The sequence below is a fragment of the Miscanthus floridulus genome, chromosome 6 (assembly GCF_019320115.1).
Source record: "Miscanthus floridulus cultivar M001 chromosome 6, ASM1932011v1, whole genome shotgun sequence".
NCBI classification, from domain to species: Eukaryota; Viridiplantae; Streptophyta; class Magnoliopsida; order Poales; family Poaceae; genus Miscanthus; species Miscanthus floridulus.
In genome coordinates this window covers 100,912,648-100,919,879 of record NC_089585.1, presented here as the reverse complement: position 1 = coordinate 100,919,879, position 7,232 = coordinate 100,912,648, and the positions used below count along the sequence as shown (strand labels likewise).

The 7,232-nt window shown below is 44.8% G+C and overlaps 1 pseudogene; it reads right to left on the bottom strand.

Moving 5' to 3' along the window:
• Positions 1–967: 967 nt before the first annotated feature.
• On the bottom strand, positions 968–4,903 carry LOC136458798 (farnesyl pyrophosphate synthase-like; annotated as a pseudogene).
• Between the last annotated feature and the right edge of the window lie 2,329 nt (positions 4,904–7,232).

The window sequence follows — 7,232 nt, the reverse complement described above, 5'->3', positions numbered from 1 at the left end:
CAGGTCCAGGAGCTTTATCAGACCATAGTTGACAAATTGTCTTCCAAACTTGTTCAGAAAATGGGGCATCAAGATCAGCCAAGTCACCAAAGCCAATGCTCAGGTCGTTCGGATTAACGGTGTAGTCCTAGTCTTTACTAGTCCCCAATAGTCCAATATAGAAATCATCAATTATCTTTGCTTTATCATCATCACCAGTAACCAACATTTCCCCATCAATAAGTTTGAAGATAATCTGAAACGGTCAAAGGGGCAAGTATTAGCATCGCCTTCCTTAAGCCGATAGATCCTAGACCGACCCCTTGCTATCGTCCATTTAAGAGGAGATAGAGCCAACGAGTGCTTCCTGAGATTGTTGCCTAGCCATGTCTCCTCAGTGGACAATACACCATTATCCCAGGCAATTTCTTTCTAATTTGTGAAGGATCTAGTTGGCCAAACTGAGGTCCTGTTGAATCTTAATCTAGTTCATTCAAATAGGTGAGCTAATTTTTAGCCAAACTCTTGGCTAATTGTTAATTTATAGCCAAGTATAACTAGCTAACTTGGACCAATAACTCATTGCTAATATATGCACATTTTAGTTTAGGATCCAAACATGCATGGGCTAATAGTTAGATGGCTAATTTTTAGTTAGCTATTAATAATTGGCCTTAGCCCATCCACTAAACCCTAAGCTCATAAGCCCTCCAAACGGAGCTTCAGAGGAAAAAAGAAAGAGAGTTTTAAACATACTGGATACGAAAGGCATCAAATGGTGTGCACCGGTCCAATCGGGGAGCACAGTAGACTGGCACCCGGGTGCGGGGTGCCCTGTGCCCCTGTCTGCCTTATCAAGATCGCCACCATTAAGAACAACACTGGACACTGTCGTTTACAGAGCATTCGTCCTCTCAAATCCTTTGGAAGTTGAGAAGGACGGAACGACCCAGGAACTGTGGATGCGTTGGTGAATGGTGACACAAGCTAGTTACGCATCCCTGCACTGTGCTTTATTACATTCATTCGAGGTGTACGGTACAAGAGGTGAATGAAAACACAAAACAACATAGTACAAATTACTCGTCCGCATCAATCAAGTATAGTAATTTGATGCAAGCGTCTACTTGTCCCTCTTGTAGATCTTGTGAAGGAAGGACTTTAAAACAGTCTGGACTGCCTTGCTCGGCTGGGCCTCGATGTCGGCAATCAGCTTGTTGTAACTCTCCCTCTCGTACTCATGGAAAACCTCCTGGATTTATATCAATCAGGAGAGGACGTCAGCAAAACAGAACATATACGGCAAACAGAGTGTTGGGGATCAGCCACATGTAAATGCCCACATTATGGGCATTGTTTCAGTACATTTAACCAGGTCAGTGCATCATGACCATCAGATGTTGGATTTAACCGTTTCCAGACAGTAACAATGAACCGTGATGCATACAAGGTGGACTCGAAACAATAAATCATAAGAACATGGAATGGTCAGGACATACCTCCAGTTTAAGCTCTTTGTACAAGTCCTTCACCTTTGCAACACATGCTGGATCAGTCTTTCCATAATTTTCCTGTTTGAACATACATGAAGGGATTTTTTACTTGGTCGTTTATGTTGTGAAAAAATTGGCCAATTTTTATAGTGCTTACAAACAGGAATTCTCTTTTGGTTCTCATCAGCACGTTCAAGAGCTTGCACAACTAGCCAGGAACATTTGTAGTCTTCAATGTCAGTTCCGATCTGTGATAAGAATAAATACTGATGAGATGAAGTTCAAGAAAACAGGGCCTTGATTGCAATTCACCCAACAGTAACACTTTATTCTATATAGTAGAAAGAAAAGGTGCAAACACCTAACCTTGCCAATGAATTCAGGATCACCAAAACAATCTAGATAATCATCCTGTAGACAAATATCATTAATCAGAGGTAGTCCAATATAGCAAATCCATATCATTTGGCCTTCAAAGAACAAGAGCATTACCTGAACTTGAAAGTATGTTCCCATTTCGACGAGAATGTTCTTTACATCACCAAAGTTATCCAAGTTCTCACCAGCCAGCAGCAATGCACATGCAACCTTGAGTAGAGTAGAAACTTGTTACCACATTCATCAAATTAAAATGCTAACATTCAGATTTCAGATAACTGAGAGGAATATATAGAGCAATAACTCTTACAGGAAGGTAGAATGAATAATAAGCTGTCTTGTACTGAACGATGCGGCGGTGACTGTGCAAAATGAAAATCATTGAGAGAAATTAGCACAAATAAATATTATGTCCCAAATTTGAGGTGCCAAACACATAATAATAACTCATTCTGGAAACTACACAATAAATCATGCAAGGAAACAAAGCGTGTGAATTATGTTACTGATACAGTGAAATAAACTTACACTGTCAAGTTATATTTAGTTAGATCCTTTTCACCCTCGTGGGTAGTGATAAGATCCAACAATTGCCCTGAAGCTGTCTTGAACTCAACCTGAAAACATAAAAAGTGAATCAGTCATATGTACGAAGCATCCAACATACATAGCATGAATAAATTATTATGTCAGAAGATATGATTACCTCATTGAATAGGTCAATGAGATCAACATAATATGGCTTTCCTTTGAAGTGGCGTTGAAGGATTCGTGAAATATGATTGCGAAGGATAATCCCATCATTTACAGCAATGAGGCCAACCTATTGCAAAACAAAAGGTGAGCAATAGGTTTCATACTTTAGAAGCTAAAAGCCTAAAACAATCTGCAAAAGCTCAACAATACACTAGTATAAACGACCTCCCTATGAGGAAATGAAACAGAATCATGGAACATGAATAAGTTAGTTAAGAGGAGATATGACAAAAACATGGCTTAGCAGAAAACTGATGGATGGATTCTTATATAACTCGGGTTTAACACCAAACTTCTCAAGTAAGACCTTAGTACAGCCATCAAAACAAAAACCGATAGAAATAATTTGGTAAGTAAAAAGGATAGATGCTTCTGATCTAACCTGCGGCACTCTAAACCAGCAAGGCTGGCCACGTCGTGTCTGGGAGTTGTCCATAATATCGTCAAGCACAAGAAAATAAGCTTGAAGCTGCAAGATAAGAAAATAGTGATTTAAAATTCCAAATTAGCAGAAAAATCAATCTATTAACATTAAAAATGCTTGAAAACAACACCAGCAGGACGTAGTACCCATTCAATACACCAGCCAAGGGTGCAGGCAAGAAATGTCTCCTCCTTGCTCAGAACATCAACACCCTTCAATATCTTGTAGCTATCGATGACAGAGAGCCCACGGTTGCACTTTCCTCCAAGCACATTGTAATCCACCATCTACTCCAGAAGAAATAAACAAGTCAAAAAGTTATCCAAGCTAATGATACATTATTCTCTGATCTTAACCACAGAAACTAAAAGAAAGACATCATCAGAAACAATGGGGATCCATTATGTAGATTTCCAGTTTCTGTTGATTTCCTTCTCTGGAGACAGAAACTACAAATCAAAATGGAAATTAGTGGACAATCATTATAAGAACCGTCTTGTGAACTCCAGTTTTTTGACATTTTCGTGAAATCGTTACCATAACTTTCAGCATTTTGATATTTACCCCTTTACTCAGTGCATAGTCACATGTAACTCAAATAGTCAATTTTCGAAGAAGTTGCACAGCTTAATAGTGTTCAGGGAGCATTTTTTTCTAAAACAAAAATCCTGTAAGTTTACCCGAGGCCCAGATCAGTATAGAAGGTATGCTCCAATGGAAACATATTAAATACCCATTATACTTGAGTCATAAATCAGATGAGGTTTGGGATACTAAAAAGTAACTAATCACCAACCTAATTTGCTACCCAAAACATCATCTAATTGTGACCAGTCACCAGAGGTAAAAGCCACAGAGTAACTAAACTTTGGTGAGCAAATTATTAGCAAGGGAAGTTACTTTTAGTAACAGGTAACAGCAAATTTCAACCCTGTTAGGCCTTTCGCAACAAATTGATCGATTCATCGATCCTTTGGTAGCCTACACTAAACCCAAAGTAGAAAACACAGTAGTTGTTTCATGTTTCCTAAGTCCCATTTTTATGTGACTGATACAAAGGGATTTTAAGAGATCACTCACTCTTTTAATCAGAATTCCCAGGCAGACTAGTAATTCTAACACATTTAAACTAATCTAAACAGAAACCTTCTTGTTTATGTACTCCCTCCGTCTCTGAATAAATCAACTCTTAGAGTTTTCTTTTTAGGAATTTTTTCAAGTTTGTCCGAATTTATAGAAAAAGAACATCAAGATTTATGAAACTAAATTAGTATCGTGATCATTTGTTAACATAAACATTCGTGCTCTTTTCTATAAATTCGGTCTAGAAAAGTTTGACTAGTCCAACTCTAGTAATTGATTTATTCAGTGAGAGAGAGAGTACTCTGACTCTGATACTCATAACCCTCAACCGGAAGAATTCAACGGCCAGCCAGATCCTCGGAATCACCGAAAGCCCATAAAACTCTGTAGAAATCAAAAGAACTGACGAGACCGCCCGAGATCAAGAAGCCGACACCCACAGTAGAACTAAGGGGAGGGGGGAAGAGCATTACACGGTCGATCCACTGGAGCGACTCGTCAGGTGAACTCGAAGGCGGGGTCCTCGAGCATCTCCTCCTTGAGCTTGCTGTATATCTCCTTAAACGCGGCCTTGGTGTCGGCGCCGCCCAAGCCGTTGGTCACCACCACCTCCGCTGTCGCCATTGCGGCCTCGGGGTCAGACCTCACCTCACAACGCGCAGGCGCGGGAGGAGGAGACGAGGAGGGAGCGGAATTCTGTGGAGATGGGGGGTGCTTTGGCAAGAGGAGAATCGAGGCGGGCGCTGCTGTGCGAGTGCGTGTGCCGCTGCCGCACGGGATTGTGCTGCGGTTGCCAGCGAAGAGATTTGTGGGCACACGTTTTATTTATTTATGGACGGGAGGTGCCACGAAGACCGTGACGGCGACAACTGTTGGGTGATGGGTTGGTGTTAATGGCACTATGGAAAATTCAAGTTTTTCTTCACAAAAACATTGAAGAAGAACTAGAGATGTACTAGGCTCGGCGTAACTAATTAGGGCTTCGTCAACGCAAGCAGATGAAATCATTGCCTCATAAAAAGTAGTCTTTCACCTATACGAGAGATGTGTCGGTGTTTTCGGATCACCGATGAGTAAATTTGTATTTGTGCGTCTAATTCGAATGGTGTGCTCGGAGGACATAAGGGTTTATACTGGTTCGGACGGAATGTCCCTACGTCCAGTTCGCTGTTGCTCATGTTACCGACACTTGATTTGCAGTAGGAGTTACAAACAGGCGAGAGAGGAAGAGGACCCCAAGTCTCTGGTGGAATGAGTGAACGGGTGCTGAGAGCTCGCTTGCCGCTTAGCCATGTGCTCGTGTCGTGCTCTTGTGTCTAGATCCCCTTTTTCATGGGACGCCCTGCTTCCCCTTTTACAGGCGAAGAGAAAACGCGGGTTATAGAGGAGGAAAAGGAGAAAAACGAGAGAGAAGAAGACTTCCATGGTTGCTGGGTCCTTCTTCTCCTTCATGCGGGTCCCGCCGATCCTGTAGATGTCAACAGGGATGGCTCCATGTCGTGGCCCTGTTCATTACTGGCACCAAGGGTAGGCGTCATCTGTCGATCATGGCGTTCCACTCTGTCACGGCGGACGTCGTGGTGAACTGACGCGTCTGCTAGTGTCCGTACGAGGATTAGACAGAACAGCACCGGCACGTCCGACACTGTTCTTGATGTGAATCCCCAAGTATGGCCCGTCATGGCCATGGGTTATATCGAGGCGTGACAGCCTCTTCCCTGGCGTCAGAGTTTTGACCCAGGCCCATATGCTTGGACCTGGAGTGGTTGGCGGCGGTATGGGTCCCCGTCAGACGAGACAAAACCCGCGTCCTCGAGGTCGAGTGAGACAGAGCCTGTGGCCTTGGGCGAGACGGAACTCGTGGCCTCGAGGTCGGGCGAGACGGAACCTGCGTCCTTGGGGTCGAGCGAGACGGAACCCGCGTCCTTGGGGTCGGGCGAGACGGAGCCCATGGCCTCGAGGTCGGGGGAGACGGAGCTCGCGGCCTTAGGATCGGGTGAGACCTTTTAATACGTGTCGAGTCATCTAGAAAAGTCAGCGTGGGCGCTAACTTCCTTGCTTTGCGTATCCCTCCCTAATATCGATACCCGATAGTAGCCCCCGAGCCTATGGAGGAGTAGAATACTCCTTTGGAGGCTTTTTTGGACGAGAGGACTCTAAGGGCCTTAGCCTTCTTTTATCGGCCACGGCGTGTCCTGGTAGGATGGTAATTTCCTTTTGTCGCGATCGGTCTTCTTGGGGCATGTAACCGTAGGATTCGGGAGGCCAGAAAGATTTTTCTTGATTCCGGTCCCCTATGATCCGATTGGTCCATCGTCGTACTGCGACCGCACGTTTGGTCTTCTTGTGAGTCCAACTTTCCTCGAGCCCCCGCGCGTAGCAGGGGTCCAGTCGAGGGTCGGCTCGTCTTTGTGATCATCATCCCTCAAGAATTTTTTCGATAAAACGGAGGGGCTGAGCCATGCCACGTTTTTTCTCGATGGACGAAACATGGTGTTCGGTGAGCTATTAACGGGCTAGTCTGAGTGAGGCCCCGGCTTCCCGTTCACGAGGGTCCACATGGATCAGCTAGTGACCGACTCTAGACTCTTAGCGACCAATCCATATAGTTCTTGAGTCCGTTCGGCCAGTCCCAAGGGCTCGTTGCCTTTCTTCCAGGGTGGCACCGCTGATGGCGATGTTGATGGCGTGCGTCCTCCCACTGTACGGGATGACGCCCAGCGCACAGCTTGTCGAGACGATGCTCGCCCAAGGGCTACTCCATGCACAGCGACGTCGCGCAGCGCATCAAGGAGGCCACGGGGAAGGGCGATGCTATATTCCTGATCCCGAGGCATCCCATGATATGGCCAGACATCAGCTTCATCAAGCTACCGGCGGGGTTAGTCTTTTAGAACTCTGTCGCACCGCTACTAGAGCACGCAGTCGTGAGGGTGGCGAACCATGCTGCGGATGAACAAAGGAAGAAGAAGGACGACAAGGAGAAGAAATGGCGGTCGAAGCAACGAGCAAAGCTGCAGTGAGGGAAGCGGTGTCAAGGTTCGTCGGAAGAAGAGGAGGAAGAAGAAGAAGAGGAGGAGGAGGAGGTAGAAGAGGATGACTGCTCCGGATCACCCATC